This window comes from Paralichthys olivaceus, chromosome 3 (assembly GCF_024713975.1).
Source record: "Paralichthys olivaceus isolate ysfri-2021 chromosome 3, ASM2471397v2, whole genome shotgun sequence".
NCBI classification, from domain to species: domain Eukaryota; kingdom Metazoa; phylum Chordata; class Actinopteri; order Pleuronectiformes; family Paralichthyidae; genus Paralichthys; species Paralichthys olivaceus.
Genome location: NC_091095.1, coordinates 11,481,106 through 11,498,460, shown reverse-complemented (window position 1 = coordinate 11,498,460; position 17,355 = coordinate 11,481,106). Strand labels below are relative to the sequence as shown.

Genomic DNA, 17,355 nt, shown 5'->3' with positions numbered 1-17,355 from the left:
ATATATCTATAATCTTTGTGGAATATTACCAACACCCACAACCACCTGAGTGGAGGCGAACATGCTGCACATAATTTGTGACATTTTCATAATGAATTTAGCTGCAGTCTACCAGAAAATGACATAATGCATATTAGCTATTCCACCTACATATTTTCAGTTAATGAAACTTTGCTCACATGCTGTTCTCAGTCAGGTTGGCCTTTCCTGGGACAATTACTCATTTTATTTTAACACAGGAGCAACAGCTGTTTGTTTATCGACAGAACATTCAAGGGAAAAGAACTGGTTTAATAATATCTGCTGAATACATTATAAAAAGCACCTCAGAAAACTCCTGAAATTAAATCTCACAGATTAATTTCTGCTTGGGCCAATTACAACCTTTAGACTTGAGGATCAGAAAAGCATAGTGATTTTATTGTGAACAATGCTGATTTATAAAGCTCTGCTAGCTGCCTCAGAAGATCGACATGGAGAAGAGGGCAGGTTCAATGCAAACCCTCCAGCGCTGACTGTCCCACCACTCTGGTTATAATTACCTCACTGACAGAGAGGTGGAAGGATGCAGGATAGCACTGATTGGCTGAAGTATGAGCAGGGTGGAACAGTTCGGCTGAATCCAAGTCTCATGAATACGCTATTTGTCAATTTTCCTCTTAATTCACTCATTTACCATATTTCCCATTATATCCTGTGACTCACCAGACTGGTACATTTGTCTGTGAGTAAGCTCCCTAAACTTCATTGTTGCCTCTAAGAGTATTAAACCAAACCTCAGTCTACAATGATCCAGACCAATCAGAGTAGCAAACAGCTGCCTCACACAACTGTGTATAAAGAGCGTCTGCCCGCAAATTGCTAAACAAACAGAGAGCTGATTTTCTAAATGCCTCCACTGCATCCTCAAAGGGAAAACAACAAACTCTACTGATCAGTGATCAATGGTTGATTTTAAGTGGAAATTAAAATCAAATGGACTTTGCTGGATCAAGGCTCTGAACCATAGTTCTTTACATTATTGCCTTTATACTGTATCAATAACACACTCTGATTAAGCCTGTTGTAAAAAATGCTAACAAGCACAAAGACTGAAACTCGTAGTGGATGTGACACCAGGCCCTATCTATGTATGGAGGTAATCTCTCTCTCCATCAAAATCATTCCAACTCTGTAAAAAGTAAGACCTATGTGTTCTTATGTTAGTGCTCATGTAATGTATGAGTAATGTACTTGTTGTTGGGGGTAGATGGGCAGAAATCCCATCATGCTCTGAGACAATATCGGAGACATAAGTTAGGTTGTGTTCTATGACATTATAGATGTTGCATTTAGGTTCCATGAGCGAAGCGATGAATACAGTAATGGGTGTGTGGACAAAACGTTATGGTTTCTATCAACAAAATTCAGCAGTTATTGTAAGACCACACTCTGCATGAGGTCTTGCCTTTGAGAAATCCCAGTTTGTCACAGTGTCATAGTTGAAGATAATGACACTCGTGGACAGGCTGCCTCGTCTTAATATTTTGAGGTGGTCTAACACAGCTATTGAGTTAAGTCAGACTAACTTGTTTTACTTAAAGTGAGAGAAATTTCACTTGCCAGTGATGTATGGCTGAGCGTTTCCCAGCATGCACCGTGTAGACCTGCCATAGTATGAAGGATATAAAGTGACTTGGGTAAATACAGACATTCAAAAATCTCACATAATGGGAATAGATACCACATTTGTATTATCTTAAATGGAACCACATTCGCTTGTTTCATTTTTGTATTCAAGTTGAGTTGAGAAAGTTGAATTGATTAACAATGACTGAGAGCTGTGCCGTGCATACGCGTGGCCTCGTCACAGAGTGAATGATAGGCTTCATGTGTGACCCACTTTATCTGACAGAGAGCTTTCACAAACTGTACAACTTTTAGTGAATGACTATTGATGTCTTGTTGGCTCATTATCTATAAACTGAATATCTCTGGAGGAAAATGCCAGTGTGGTGACAGAGGTGATCCCACTCACTGTCTTTACTGCAGACAGATGTGATGGAAAAGTCTCCCACAGAGATGAACCTTCTCCAAACTTCAGTCAATTACATATTGATTTTAGAGCTCAATTGATAGGGAAACATTTTGAAAGGCTACTATATTCTTTTAAAAATACATTAGTCAGTTAAACTGTTACTCAGACACTAATGCTAAACGATCTCTGATTACAGCTTTTTGTTTATGAGGATTTGCTGCCGTCCATTATCTTACATGACAGTAAATTGAAAACCTTTGGGTTTTGGACAGTTGGTTGACAAAAAGGCAAATTCAACACCTCACTTTGGAGAATAACTTGTACTATGCATCTTAACTGTCTTATGTTTTAAAGACCAAACTAATAATAGATATCACTGAAGTGTCCTTGGGCCTGATACTGAACCCCAAACTGCCCCTGACGGTTGTGTCATTCTCATAGAAAAAAATGGCTTCCCATAGATGCACTGAATGAATCTATGTGTAAAACAAATCAAATACTTTTTAAGTATGCTACTGTACTACAGTACTTCTTGTAAATAGATGTCTGTGCAATATCTGTAATTCCAATAGGTGAAAAACAAAGACTCATTAATATGGCCTCTATACTAATGTTATAAGATGTATTGTGACTAGAGACCTTTAAAATGAACACTTGGTGAAATGGATAAAACTTGTGCAAGAGAAGCCATTTTTCTTTCCCTGAAGATACTGAACACGTGTTTATTTTATTTAAAAAGTAGTAGCTTGACTTATTGAAATATTTTAAAATGCTGGTTATATATTGTAACAAAAACACAGACTTTGCCAAAGGGGTAATCTGAGGTTTTACTGTGACTTTGTGCTTTGAAACACTTTTCTCCAACTGGGCAGTGACAGCGGTTGGCAACAGCTACCACAGTGTCCTTCTGGTAACACACTGGAGCCTTTTGTACTACAGGTGTTCAGGTTCCCCTACAACCATGACTTCTGAGCCCTCTATTAAAAAACTGACCGCTCCAGGTGAGAAATGCAAAGAGAGAAACTGTGTGGGGAATGAAATGCTCCCGACACTTTCCTCGAAAGACTGCAAAGAAGTTTTACAATGACGGGATTTGCATATTGCTTCCACCTCCAGGCAGCCGACTCATGTTTGGCTGCCAAATGGGTTACTATCAGCAGCAGTGAAGTGGCAGAGGACCCATCTAAACAGAGGCTGAGCCAGGACACTGAACTCCTGTGAGAAGAATGTCTGACTGTCTTCTCAGTCATGCAGTGGTGCTGATGGGCTGATAAACCTCTTCCCTTCCTGTGACACCCCTGACTGACTAAAAGCAGAGTCACAACTCCGGGAGACACTATCTCTTTTTTCTCCTAAGGACCTCGAGGATAACTGTGACAAGCTGCTGACCCCCGTACCCAGGTCAGATTTCTCCAGGACGGGGGCCACTTCCTGGCCAAACACAAACTACCAAACGAGGAATGAAAACCACTGCAGCTCCTTCACATTATCAGGACTCGGGAATTCGTTCCCCTGAGACCTATTTACTCATCGGCTTCCTCGGTAAGATAAACGTTACACTTAAACTGCGATGGCTCCGACTGACAAGCGGGTGGTGTAGCAGGATGGGCTCCTCGCAGACGTGTTTGCTCACGTCTTGCTGAGTTGTTTTCAGAGGAAGTCAGCCACCGCCGGCTGATTAACTGTTATCGTCACAGATTTGTTTGTATTTCAGAGCATAAACTCAAATCATCTCTAAAAATGAATGAGGAAGGTAAGTACCGTTTTATGGTTATGTGGCAATATCAAGTTGAAATGGATCCTTACATATCAGAAAATAAGGAGGTAAGTGTTTATTTATAGGTAAGTATTTAGTACACAGCTTCACTCACTGTGAAAAATTACATTTATAAAGATGTTGTGGTTTATGAGCAATATATATGCACATGGCAGGGACAAATAGCTTTCCCTTACTGCGTAGTTAAGAATAATGATGGTCTGCAATTGTTTTAACAGCAGAACACAGCCTGACACTGAAAACGCAAACACATTCTTTTGCCAAAATCATGACGTTAACAAATGATTTCCAGAGGAAGGGTTTATTTAGGGGCCTAATGTATCTGAACAATGTCAACAGCTAGTTTCACATGTCAGCAGTGTTGTATATGTAAACCTTTTTACACGTTTGATTGATGTTGCCAATGAGTGACATACTAGGCTTTAATTTGTGTAGTCTTTATTCTAAATGTCAAAACAATGAAGATACGCAGACCACTGCACATGCGGAAGATTAGTTTGAGTGCAGTTAAATAATGTGATATGTCTTTGTGTTATTTGATACTCATATCGAAGGTAAACAAGTGGCAGAAACAAGTAGTAAAAGTAAGGAACATATTTTTTTTAGCCTCCGCCAAGGAGATTGTGTTTTCATCTGCGTTTTGTCTTTTACTTAGCAAGATTACAAAAAAACTACAAAAAGGATGACCACAAAACCTTTTGGAAGGACACAGTATGGGTCAGGGAAGAAGCCCTTACATTTAGATTCTGGATTTAGATCAGGGGGCGGATCCTTTACTATTATGAGATGGGCATTTTTTGATCTTTTCACCAATTTCCCGGGAATAACTCATGGATCTGTGTACACTTTGGCGTGGCTTGATTGTTAGTGCTAAACTAGTGATAGAATAAAATGTGTCAGTCTCATGCATTATGGCTTTATCTTAGTTATCATTAATTCCTGGAAATCTGTGTTGTCTTCCTACAAATTCAGCCATCCCACACTTATTTGTTAATAACCACAGTCTATGAATTGATTTGCAGAAAAACACTTTCACAGTGGATTCCCAGTAATGACCTGGCCTGCTGGTCAACACAGAAGAGGTGAAAGCAATTTTTCACTTGGCCCACAGAGACCACGATTCTAATTTGAATAGTCCTGTGTCTCTTGTTTTTATTGTTCGGGCAATTTATTTGAAAAAGCACATGGGGCTCGGTGGACGTCTGAGCCGTGAGAAGAGGAAATTATCACAGTGTAGAAAATTACTGTTATTGTTATTATTGTTTTGTAAATAAAGCAAAATAGAGAGAAGAGAAAATTATGAAAGTGTGAATCTTAATTTATTGTAGCCCCATTTATTTATTTCCATTCGTTAGGCTTGCTTGTCTTAAGAAAACATGAAGAAAGGAGAATGAGTGGAGATTATTAGAAGATTATTCAGGATGTTAGAATGAATGTTAAAAACATCGAGTGTAAATAAATCATTCACAGGCAGGTCTGCATAAATATAACGCTAATATGACAGGTGCTGCAGATGGAGCGACTTTAACTTCAGTAATGTGACAAATTTTTAATGTCCGTCTTCAGCAATAATAAATATGTGTTCTGAGTTTGTCACACCACAGAAAAAAATACATGCAACCACACAATAATAACAATTTGAATTATTAAAAGGAAACGTCCAGATGTTGGCAGGACGAGGGGATAAAGGACGGGAGGGGGAGATAGTTGCTTTCATTCAATAGTGGAGGATTATCAGTGAATCCCAAATGAAAGTGGGTGAAAGTGTCCAATACAATGGTCACTGCAGAGCCAGATGTTGGTGCTGAGCTCTTCACATAATCAGTCGCCCTCCTCTTCATCAGTCTTATGGAATTTGGAGTTCTGCAAATTGAGGCATCCACGAAAGCATTTGTGTAAGGAAGGCATTGCTGGCAGCTAAACAGCAGCGCTATGAGTAGCGATAACCACAGATGCTAATGAGGTCTTGCTTTTCTAACATTATTGTTGAAGGTGGAGGGTCGAGCTTGTGTTAAATTTGCCTCCAGAGCGTCTCTGAGTCATAATTTATAAACAACAGTTAAAAGATCTGACTCCACATTTAAGTTTTCTACATAGTTCACAGTCTTTTCCCATGTTCGGCAACGACTTTAAGAAACAAATCTCTGAATTTCCTTTACACAGACTTTAAGTAAAAGTGAATATGTGGGTGAGGTAAAACTAAAAGAGGGATTGAAGTCAAATGGTTTGGATTTGTATGGATGGCTCAAAAGAGGATGTGTGGAGGGTGCTAAAGAGCGGCATAAACAGCTATACAACACATATCTCAACTATAAAGTTGAATCCATGTGAACAGTCAACGATTTTGGATAAAAAAGTGTTGACTGATAGAAAAGATTGATGCTGGACCCACACTGACCAATGACATTGTTCTAACATTGTTCTGTGATGTGCAGGATTAACTGATCCATTAAGAACTTATATTTGACATTAAAATAAGTTAAGTGACTATTACACTGTGCCATATTTTCATATAAATGTGTAATAATGTTTCACATCAAGGGACAAACCCACAGATAATCATCACACTATTCTCTTCAGCTCTATTCTGAGCAATTTACTGTTTTCAGTTCATGTTGTAACTTCAATGTTTTGGTTCATTTTCAGCCTTCACGTCAACCTCATTTCCAGTCTCAGCAAGCAGCTGTTTCGGAGCCAAAATGTTCTCACTAATCCACTGTACACTATCTGCCTGTTACCAAACACTGCATTAACAACATTGGCAATTAGCTAGTGAACATATAACAGCATGCAGTAGACAAATAGTCAGATTTTTCCCTCAGGGGTTAGTGGAAATCAAAACAAAGCTAGATAGGCAACAGTTTGCTGACATGTTTGTCAAATCAAATTTATAAAGTGATAATCAGACAGGATCTTATTTAAAGCTTTTCACCCTGCACCCAAGAGGCCCGAAAAACCTGTTGACGTTGATAAATAATTCCAACAAAGCTGTTGTTTGAAACTACACAGTATCACATTCGCTTTCAGGTTCTGCAACGTTCTGAGATGCAACTACACTGAAGCTGAGCCAGTATTTAATCGAGGCCAAAAAAGGAAAATCACAGCAAAAGTTCTCAGGTGACAATGTCGGAAAAATGAACACTTTGGGCAAACGTACGCTGCAGCTCTCTTGAGACGGAGGACAATAATAATCAAAAGTGGTTTGTTTGTGCAGCATCTTTCTAAAACTACAGTCAGCGCGAACACAAAGCACTTCTTTGCACTCATGTAAACATCCGAGGCAGAGCAGATGGGACCGAATCCAAAGGTCATGTTGTCATATCACAAATGGACTTATGATGCAGACATATGTGGCAGCTCTTTAGAGCTTATGAGTCATGTTGTCTGGGCTGGCAGCTAAACGTTTGCCTCGCTTGTAATCCACAGCGCTCAGCCTCCTTCGAGAGCCACTACAAACAGCACCTTGTCTGAGCACATAAGCACGAACCCCAGCCACACACGGAGCTTGTTACCTGTACTTTTATGGACGGCTCATCCACTCTGCAGCACCTGAGAGGAAATCTACGCTGAATGAAACCTCATCCCATGCTCAGCCACAATTTTGTGATTTCTAGAGCAAACACTTTTACACATCTAATAGTCTAAAATTGTGAATTTCCAACAGGAGGTAGTGATTAAAATTTACATTCTGTGCTTGGTTGTCATGTTTGATCAACTTTAAACCCTTTTAAAATCCACTCCGAGTGGAAAAGTTTCAATCAACTAGTATTTTAGGGGAAGCTGTGACAGGCTGATGCTATTTCCAAAGTTTCTGGAGAAGAAAATGTGGCTGATGTCAGTTTTAATTTGATAAATACTTGGATTTACAACAAATTACAACATTCTCTCTTCCAAAAAACTGTGACTGTCACTGACTCAACACCATCATCTTTCTGCCCAACCTCTTCTGTGTATTTAGAATTCAGGATTTAATCATAAACTACAAATATTACCCCAAATCCCTTTCATAAGATCACTCTGCAATCTGCAAAGGAACAATTCAAAGACCTACTTTAAGATAAATTCACTGGTAATCCTGCTGCATTGTGATGAATTGGATTAAAGCAACAGGAATTCAGCAAAACAAAGACATTCTCTTTGGGAACTTCTTGAAGAATAAAACAAACTGTATATTTAAATCAACCTTATCATTCATTTTAGCTAAACAGAAGTTGAAGTCACAACAAAATTAAGGAAAAAATAATAGTAAAACAAACTGCGATTAAATCTAATGGCTCAAAAGCACTGGTATGTTTTTTCTTGAATGCCAAATAGTCTTATCTTGGAAGTTTGGTATAAATGTTGAAAAAAATGAATAAATAAATAAATAAAAGTGAAAATGCAAATAGAAAAAACGTCCTTTTAGAGAATTTGCTGACAGGACATTGAAACCCACCTCCGCTGATTAATACTATGAGATCCAACTGACAGTTTCCAAGAAAAGCACGTAAGGAGACCTTTGAGATGATTTCATCACATTTAACATTTCACCGCTTCTCTCGGCCTAATTGTTACTTCACAATGACTGAGTGAGCAGTAATGGCTGAGTAAACGTTCTCTCTTTTTGGCGGGAGGATATTAATGTATCCCATCATTTGTGTTTCCACAGAACATGTGTGAAGCATCAGTCTCTCCTCATGGAGCAGCTGTTATAAAAGAACTAGTAGAATTGGTCTGGGTGGAGGAGACACAGTGGCTCAGTGACACTGTCACACAACAGGAATAAAGGTGTTTTTACCCTGGCACGTGACTCAGGTTAAGTGGAGTACATTGCATGTATGATTGTGAATTTGTCCCTCTGTGATGGACTGAAATATGTTTTCATGTCTATGTCCACCCCTGTGTACATCACATACACAATACAACATAAGTGGTTTTTACTAAATATCAAAACCTCTCACAATGTAAAAGTAGTTTGTAAAAGTGTGTTTGCAATCATTACTTTCACATCAACCCCCTCCATCAAAAATATACATCTATAGGACAATGTTTATTCCACAATCACTATCTAAGAAAAAGCAAAGCAGTGGGGGTTTAGTGGACTCCACAGTGTCAGGTCTGTAACACGGTCTAACAGCTGTGGGGATGCAGCTGTAAACAAAGAGCTTAAGACACAGGAGCTTTGTAGCGTAAAAGATAAGGCTTTAAAATAACTAAAAGACAAATTTACCTCAGGATTGTTACTTGATTGACTCACTGTAAAAAGTGAACAAGAGGTTTGCTGCTAAGTTCCAACTCTCCACGTTCAAGAATAATGTGGAATAAAGGATTTAAAAGAATTTTTTAACTCTCTGAATTCACGTTTTTCATTATAATTGATAGTATATTTATTCCAGAAGTACATGTTTCCAACTATTTGGTTTGTTAAATTAAGCTGATTAACTGTTTCCCTGGTAATTATGCTCAAGTAATTACAACATAAATCTCTGAACTTTCATTTGAAAAGAGATTTGGTGACAAACATGACACATTAAAAAACCAAATGATTAACGTCTCTCAATTTAACCAAATACATTTTAATGTGAGGTGTTGCTCAGGGGCGATTGGGGGTTACTGAAGACTGATGGGTTTGAAATGAAGGCTCACCGTCTTTTGAACTACATATGATCAGGACCTCAGATGGTCATTTTTAGAACAAGGATAAAAAGGTCATGTTAGGAGAAATAAAAAAAAAAGGCAAAAAGCAGTCTGCTGAGGTGGTCTCATCGACATTCCCCCGACACTGTGCAGGGTCCCCGGAGGACTGGACCGGACATAAGAAGCCATAAATGGTTTTCTTAAATGACCAGACTGTCTGAGATAGAAGCAAATGTGTTTTTGAGCCCCGAGAGTCGGGATAACATGAATGAAAATGTCAGGGTCGTGGGATGAGGGAGGAGAGGAGGGAAACACAATGAGGAGGTGAATGAGAGTCATTGTTGTTCTGATAATTCATACTTGATAAACAAACATATCTTTGACTGCACTGTGTAGGAAATGCATGACGTGCTACGTTGAGGACAGGTTTTGATCTGTGCAACACCTTCCTCGATAGAAAAATTACAAAACTATTTTTGTAATGTCTCTATTCATTATTTACACAGGTCACAGACACATTACTCCTCAAGGTGTTGACAAAACCCAGCCCTCTCTGCCACCCCCTCTCTAACCTAACAAAACTAAATTGGAGAATGGTTGAACAAACTTTTGCATGTAATCATACACATATTTTATTCATGTAATGATATGCAATAAGAGCTAAGTCTTTCAGTCTCAGCAGTTCCTGCGTGTGCGGCCCAAACACAGCATCCAGCAACTCGACATGAAAACAGTGTTCGCCAACTGATAGCAGTTTGTAAATTTAGGACACTTAGAAATGCAGATTTCTCTTTAGTTAAACACACAGTGCATTTTGTCCAACTTAATTACACAGAGTGGTGTGCCCTACTTATATCTGCACACTGGAGTTTCTCTGGTGAGGGACCGAACAGGCAGTAATAATACATTTCAAACTCTGCTCCATGCCAGACAACTTATCTAACTTTGAAGGCAGTAGTTCCAAGATGGCTTAAGCTGCTCCGAAAAAAAGTGAAAAATGTCAAGTATGACAGTGTGTGGTGAGGAACGAGCTGGAGACTGAAGTGCACTGCAAGAAAAATATTTCACATCCACTGTATCGTATTCTAATAAACCACATTCTCCACCAGTGGGGGGATTATGACTGTCCATTTGTCTTGGCTGGGCCACCACTGTTAGGGAGATACTCCCTCTGCGTGGCTGCACCATGCAAAGTTAAAAGCGACCGCTGCATGTCATTTGTCTCTGGTATCACTGGTTCATAGGAAGCCAGGATCTCAGCTCCACTGGATGATACAATATTACCATCACTTGCCATTGTTTAATTACATCCGTGTATGGGGTCTGGCATCACATCCTTCAAAGCGTAACCATCATGGGAGCTGTAACAAAGTCTGCCTTATTGTGTCATATAATCTTGTGTTTGACAAAACATATGAAAGAATATTTCTGTAATAACTAAATAACAGTATGGTATCTCGACAGCTTATCCATTAATACGGTTTATCATAGCCGCCGAATATGAAATGAATTCTTTGGCCTTTTCCTGGACTGCAAATGAAGAATGAACACCACATTAAATCTCTCCATGAGAACCTTTTGAAGATCTTTTTTCTCTTTTTCTTTGAGTGACTGATTTTGATTTGAGATCAGTGTTGTTTATTTATCACATCATTTAATTTCTTCATACTGCAGTTGTTCTATTGGAAAACCACATCCAGTCAAACCTCAGCTCTGCTGAACACACATCAATGAATGCATTACATTAAAGGAAAAATCTGACATGCAACACGCGTTCAGGGCCGTACATCTAAAAACAGAATATTAAATTAATGAAATCAATATGTACTGCACCATTATCTTTGCATCACCGTTGTACATGTTTGTGTATCTGCACATTTGTATTGTCCGTGTGTTTTGAATAGACATTCAATAAGTACAATTGTATCAAACCTTCATGTATGTGTATATACAGGTATATACCTGTATATCCATACAGTATATACCTGTATATACACATACATGAAGGTTTGATACAATTGTATATATATATATATATATATACCTGTATATATATATATATATATATACCTGTATATATACATAAAGGACTGAGAATATTTGCAAAGACATACTGAAGAAAACCTTATGCCAGAAGCAGAGAAATTTGCTTTCTAACCTAAATAAAATGCAGAGTGTTTATCTTATATCTTATATTAATTTACATTTCACCTCTATTGAGGCATTGCCTTTAGAATTTTTGCAATTCTCCTGTTGAGTTTGATTTATTTTAATGTCACTTTTTAGCCACACATTGAAAACCATGAGTTGTAATTACTGCGTCATTAATAATGTAATTTATCTATTGACTCATCCATTGATAAAGTCTAGCTCTGACCAATGACCCGTGCAGCGACATTGATCCATGAAACAACAGATGGTCTTTGAGTGAGAGTAAATTCCTTTAATTTTTTAGACTTCTGCTGCATATTATGACATTTTGATTCAATACTTTGCAGATTTGAATCAATCAGCAGGATAAGCTGTGAATGTGATTTCCCTGTGATGGTCCCACATGCTTAAAGTAATCTCATCAAGACATCCTGAGAAGCACTGACATGCTTTCCCAAACTCATTTTTCAGATCATGCCCATTTGTGGAAGAGAAACAGTTGTGTTTGTGCTTATTTTACCCCTGAAGCCATTCAAAAAGAAAAAAAGCACACATAAACAAATTAAAATGAGCTCAGCATGAAATCTGATACATCTTGCTTTATAAATGCGACGGCACTAAATAGACTCATACGTTTCTGGCCTGAATTTGTAACTAATGTACAGCAGCTACGGTGTTTCCTCTGCTGGAGCACAAATAAAAGCACCTCGCAGGAGTGTAAGCCACACATTGGTGTGACATAGCAACACTCTGGGGAACAGTTGGTGTGTGACTGTAGTTTACATAATGTAAAATAAACAATCCAAATAACTCCCCCGGTTAGCACTGCGCTCGGATATGTTGGGAGAGTTAGGCTGCAACTGTTTCCTTTTATTCACATTGGCCATTTTTCAGGCGCAAGCATTCCACATGCAATAAGATCCGTGTGTATTCATACAAGAATGTACTTCTGTGCGTTCAGCAGCTGCAATCATAAGTCTACTTTTCCTTTCTTTCTCTCCCAATGTTGACGAATGGAACAAGAAAATCCCTCTGTTTCTCTGAGGAGCATATTTCTCTGAGAGGTAAAAAGAAATGCAACAAATCCACAATGAAAGGTAAAACCGGCTCAGTCTTGACTGATACTCTGCCTAATCTCAGCTCGAGAGAGTGAGATAGATCTACATTCGGAGTTTGCCACCAAACTCAATCGCTCCTTGGATGACTAATGTGTTGCTGGGACAGAATCCCTGCAATGTGTGCTGAGATCTCCCAGGGCCTTTGTGGCTCTCACATGCTGGACATCCCCATTGAGACAGTAAAGAATAGGTGGTCACTAGGTACGGACACAATGAAACCCAACTCAGGGACTGGAACAATTGCTCGGGCTGTCAGAGGGTGACAGAAACTGTAATTAATGATATTTTCTATTTTCACAGAGGAGAATGGGCATCTGACAGAAGCATTATTAATGAGTGCAGCCTTGTTGGGGGGAATAATGGCGGTTTATTAGCAGAAAGACAGATTTAACAGATCCCTCTCGAACAAAGGCTTTAGACACATTGAAAAATGAAGACAATCTGCCCCAAAGATCCAATGGGGGAAAATGTTCAATACAACTAAAAATGTTTGTATTGTGATCATATTCTTTTTTCCCCCCTCGACACCATCTGTTGGGCAAGTTGATAATAAAAGAAGTCGGTTCTGTTTTTTTCCACAATCTTATCTCTTGAAAATAGCAAAACTGTACGTTGTATCTCTTTCGTTTAGGATTCGGAGGTAATTAATCTACACACACACTATTGTCTGACAGGTACATAGATGGATATTTGTTTCTTTAGATCCACGAACATACATGAATCTTCATTTAAAAGGTGATTTATTGAATTCTAATGAGGGTCCCTTTATTTCCAGCATGGCTATATCAAAGCTTTAAGATGATTGAGTATAGAACCAGAACTGTATCACTTTGGATAACTAAACCAAACATCCAGTGTAATGTTCATACGGGGGAACATTTCAGAAAAATAAAAATGTTCAGCCTCCAAAGAAATAATCAGAGCTGAGCAATAAAACAATAACAATAATTAATACAATATGAATTTCCTCACTAGCAAAGTAACACAATATAATGCTTATGCTTTGTTCAAACATGGTGAGGAGGTTTAACACGTTCTTGTTTTTAATGTTCTACCTCAGATTTGTAAAATGTTCTGCTGTTTATTCAGCCACAACAGAAATCCGTCTTTGTACTTACAGAAATAATATGAGATTTCTTAGATTACAATATTGACTGACACTGAGTCCTAGAAACAAATTAAAGAAGATGATTTTTATTAGCTCCGCTAAGGAGGTTATGTTTTAATAACTGTTTGTTTGTTAGCAGCATTACACAAACAAACAGACTGGACAGATTACCACCAAATGTGGTGGAAGAATGTAATATAGGTCAGGGAAGAACACACTAGATCACAGGGCCGAGCCAGGATTTCTTTTTTTTTTCAGTTTATTTAATACTGTGGGAATGGGAGCATTTTTTTTTTTACATTTTCACTGATTTCCTCAGGAATAATTCATGGATCGTGATGAAAGAAATCAGGCCCATTTTGATATCTGAGTGTGTAAAATTTGGTTCAATTTGATTTGATTCAAGGGGACTGTATGCAGAGGTATGTGCTCTACTATGTGCTATTCCAGTTTACCAGCTTGTTTAGATTAAGGGGACATTGGGCCTTGTGGTATACCCTCTTCCAGTTTTTTATAATTTCTTATAGATTTAGGCAGGCAATAGCCATATTTAAAAAGATTTATGAAAAAGATTCTGGCATTCAACAGATACCCCCCCTTGCTTCATTCATTTCACTGGACTGAAATATGGCTTCGATGTGACACTACAGGCATGTGCCACTGAATGGATGTATTAGACGATTTCCAGAAATGAAATTATACAACCCCCCCAACCCCCTACCCCAAACCTATTTTCAGTTCATGTAATTGATTCTCATCCAGAAAGTTTGACGGCATTATGTTTGTTTGAAAAGTTAAAAGAATTCGGCTAATTTCTCCCCAACCAGGCGATACTTAACCAGATTAGAGTGGCCACTTCAAGCTTTGTTGATGCATCCAAGTGAGGCAGGGCAGCCCAGCTGCAAAAGCTGATCAAAAGAGAGAGGGGGAATGTGATATTAACATCAAGTGCTCCAGCGAGTGACTCAGACAAAAACATTGAAAAAAACATCATTATTAGACACTTCCTTTACCCATGTTTGGAAATGAATATATCTGTTTGTCAAGCAGCTGTGTGCATCCATACATGGCATTGATTCCTACTTTAACCGGCATTATAAGGCAATTCCTCTTTTCCCCTTCGCATCCCGTTATTGGTGATATGCTAATGACATCCGCTGCGATTAGTGATTTTCTTCTAATCTTTATTCTGCGGTGGCCTGAGCAATCACAGAGGTAGAGCTTCAAGATTTACAGCAGCAAGCTCGCTCTTCCCCTCTGCCCCGACTCGATTTTATTTCAATAATAACTAAAAACGTTGATTCAAAGGCCACTTTGGTGCACCACTGTGCATTTACAGATTCAGGAAACACACTCAGAAGAACTTAGGAAAGCCTTTCTTCTCTCGTGACCTGCTGCTGGTAAAACGTATTAAAAGGTAGAATTTCCTGGTTTGCCACAAATGCTGAATGTGGCATCGTTTCTCATTATCGTTTTTTTCTCTTCATTCAATCACTGAATTCGCTCCAGTAAGTTTACACTTGTCAACAACATATTTAACACATGCATTTCAAGTCCATATTTATTGAAACCATTGTCGGAAATGACCTGTACGACGTTAGTTGAGAGGTGATTAAATTTGTCTGAGGTTTCTGTGCTGCAGCACTTGGAGTTTATATAAAAGTCTATTGTATCCCCGGGGAGTGTGGGGGCTGTCCAAATAACCATGTGGTCTCACACTGTTTCCAAGCATTTGAACTGGAGTCGATCCAGAACACAGAAAAAATGGATTATTTGATTTTGTCCAGTTAACTTTGAGAATTAAACAAAGAAAAAATAAAGGGGGTTACACAAACGGCACCGGCTGCAAGTCAATTTAACTTCCTGCTTAAAACATTTACTAGGACATCACTACAAAGTTCAAACACCCCTGTGCTAAGTATTGAATAGAGCTCTGTCATTTTACTGGTAACTGAAACACTTTCATAAGTTTCTGTGGAAGTCCAGCGGCTATAAAGTGTCTTTGAATTGAGACACTACAGGGGGCAGTTACTGGGGCGAGTTTGCATTGAAATGCACCTGGAAGCCCTCCCTAATTGGCAGCCATCTCTAATTGGCAGCCATCTCATTTGGCTTTGATACTGCACCCCATCATCTGCATGAGCAGAATAGGCCATTGTCTAGGGAGGAAGCACAGGTGAGTTACAGGCTAATCGCCAAAGACAATGCAGCCAGTGCTCGGGAGGAAGCAGAAGTTCAACATGGAGCCATAAAGCAACTACGCAACGGTGTCATTACAGCATATATTCATAATATACTGTACGCCGCTGTTTCGCCGTAGCTTGCGAGAAACCGTATTAATGTGGGCAGTAAAACCCGAGTTTAGACAGCAAGATCCAAGGACCCTCTAATTAAGAGTGCTATCGCAGGGACAGCATGGGGAGTGATCTAATGGTGAGTGGCCATGCATGTTTTTACCTGCAGTGTGCTTTATCTACCGACGCCTCGCAGCAGGACCTTAGACCGACCAGTCTACTACTTTACTGCTGAGATATGGACTGAAACACACAGGCACCAGGAGCAAGTCAAGCACCATTACAACTGGAGTTAAACAAATGGGGAGAGCGTGTCTGCTGGGGTCGTACAAACAGCATCGCCGGTATGAGGTATCATTGAGGTATCCTGACTTCGGATGCAGGCATGCTGCTTCCAGAGGGTGTGGCGATGGTCTTCACACCACCTGCGGAAGTGAAAAAGACCTCCCGCGTCTTCCTGTGATAGGGTGAAAAGAAGCAATCATGCTATTACAACAGTGCGGCAGCCAACTACAACACAACTCAGACACACAAGGTGCTAATTACAGAAGAATAAACTAAACTCGGAAAACACAGCATGCAAGACAAAATACTTTTTTGGGATATTTTTGCATCCTTGAAGAATATTATTGACTTTGCGCTGCTCTCTTAACTGCACTTTTTGTTTTTGGTAAATTTGTACAACTCTCCGTGGACGTGTAGCTGCAGGCTACGATTAATCATCAGATATTTCAGCAGTTGGCAACTGGGCTGCACAGTGTATGAAAAGAGAGAATAATCCATATTGATGCAGGATGACAGACCAGTGGCCTATTGACTAACCTGCTGATTTTTACAAGTCAGAGGAATAATTGAAAATGAAGAAAAGGAAGAAGAGTTCAGGATGGTCATTTTCAAAATCTAATATAATTATGTTTAGCCAACTGGAGAAAAACACATATTTGAACAGTAACAAATATTCAGTATCAAACCTTGAGTTGTCTCTGTTCTGAAACCCCTTTACAAATCTCTGCAGTCCTTGTGCTGTGTTACATGTTTTGCACAAGTTTAACATTATCAGACATTTGTGCCATGAAGCCCTGGTGTGTTGTAACTCTTCTGAGGGTTGAAAAATGGATTTAGTTAAGTGCAGGAAGTATTATGTTTAGCTCAGGGCAAAGTGTTCTGTTGAGTTATAGCAGCCGATCAACCACTGCTCTGCTCCGGCGACTGCATGGGGTATTTGTTTACACCAAAGGAAATGAAACTATTTCCATTTAACTGTCCTGATTATT

General features: G+C 39.0%; 1 long non-coding RNA gene across 1 annotated transcript in view; it reads right to left on the bottom strand.

Annotated features, from left to right (window-relative positions):
• Positions 1-14,032: 14,032 nt before the first annotated feature.
• The window catches only part of LOC138407186 (uncharacterized), a 64,570-nt gene continuing 61,247 nt past the window's right edge, over positions 14,033-17,355 (bottom strand). The window contains exons 5-7 of the long non-coding RNA XR_011240600.1: positions 16,412-16,538; positions 16,245-16,324; positions 14,033-14,695 (exon numbers count right to left, since the gene is read on the bottom strand). This is a non-coding gene — a long non-coding RNA (uncharacterized lncRNA). The remainder of the gene's footprint in view (positions 14,696-16,244; positions 16,325-16,411; positions 16,539-17,355) is intronic.